The sequence below is a fragment of the Elephantulus edwardii genome, unplaced genomic scaffold, assembly GCF_000299155.1.
Source record: "Elephantulus edwardii isolate Elephantulus edwardi_28Jun2011 unplaced genomic scaffold, EleEdw1.0 scaffold00042, whole genome shotgun sequence".
Taxonomy (NCBI): domain Eukaryota; kingdom Metazoa; phylum Chordata; class Mammalia; order Macroscelidea; family Macroscelididae; genus Elephantulus; species Elephantulus edwardii.
In genome coordinates this window covers 16,515,869-16,517,120 of record NW_006399792.1, presented here as the reverse complement: position 1 = coordinate 16,517,120, position 1,252 = coordinate 16,515,869, and positions in this window count along the sequence as shown.

Here is a 1,252-nt window from a genome sequence, read left to right as displayed (position 1 = left end):
GCAGGAGTGGCATCCACTTCCAAAATAGCTTGCCTTTGGAAACTCTATGAACTTAGAGAAATGATGAAAATTATACAAGTGTTCAGATCTTTTGTTTATAAGGTTTCTATGAGTCATCTACAACTTGACAGCACTTAACAACAACAACCACAGGGGGTAAAGGAAATAGGAAGAATAGGGGTAAAAAAATGTATTCAAACTTTGTAAATAAATTGGTGTATTTAAAAAAATAGGATGGAAGAAGTACACAGCATCACCGTACCAAAAAAAAATTGGTTGACACAGAAGAATTTCATGAAACATCTATATTTAAGAGTCAATGGTGATGAAGGAAGAAGTTGAAGATACTCTGAAGAAACTGGCCAAAAAACAAGGCCCTAGAAATTGATGGAAAAGTATTTCAACAAACAAATGTAGCCCTGGATGTACTTACCAGGTTGTGCCAAGAAATCTGGAAGACAACCACCTGACCAACTGACTGGAAAATATCCATATTTATTCCTATTCTCAAAAAAGGTGGTCCCACAAAGTGGAAATTATCAAACAATATCACTAATATCACATGAAAGTAAAATCCTCCTGAAGATCATCCATAAAGTACTGGAACACTCCATCGATGGAGAATTCCCAGAAGTACAAGCTAGGTTTAGAAGAGACTGAGGCACTATGGACATTATCACTACTATGAGATGGATCTTGGTTGAAAGCAGAGTACTGAAGAATGTATGTCAGTGTTTCATTGACTTCACAGGCATTTGACTGTGTGGATCACAACAAAATGTGGCCGAACTTGAGAAGCATGGGAATCCCAGAATATATCAGTTGTCAGAACAGAGCAAGAAAGCACAGAATGGCCCCAAATCAGGAAAGGATTGTGTCAGGGATGTGTCCTGTTAGGATTGGAAGACTCATCAACAACCTGCATTATGCAGATAATAAAACTTTGTTTGCTGACACTGAAGAAGATCTAAAACATTTATTGTAAAAAGTCAAGTACTGTAGCTTGTAATATGGACTGAAGCTCAACATCAAGAAAATGGAATACCCTACTACTGGGTCTCCAGAAGAAAAAGATTGATAAACCAATTACAAAATGGGCAAAAGACTTTTCATAGAGGATGCCATTTGGATGGCCAAGAAACACATGAAAAAATATTAAATATCAGTGGCAATAAGAGATACAAATCAAAGCCACAATGAAATATCATTCTCACCCCAGTTGTTGTTGTTATGTGCCATTGAGTTGCTTGTG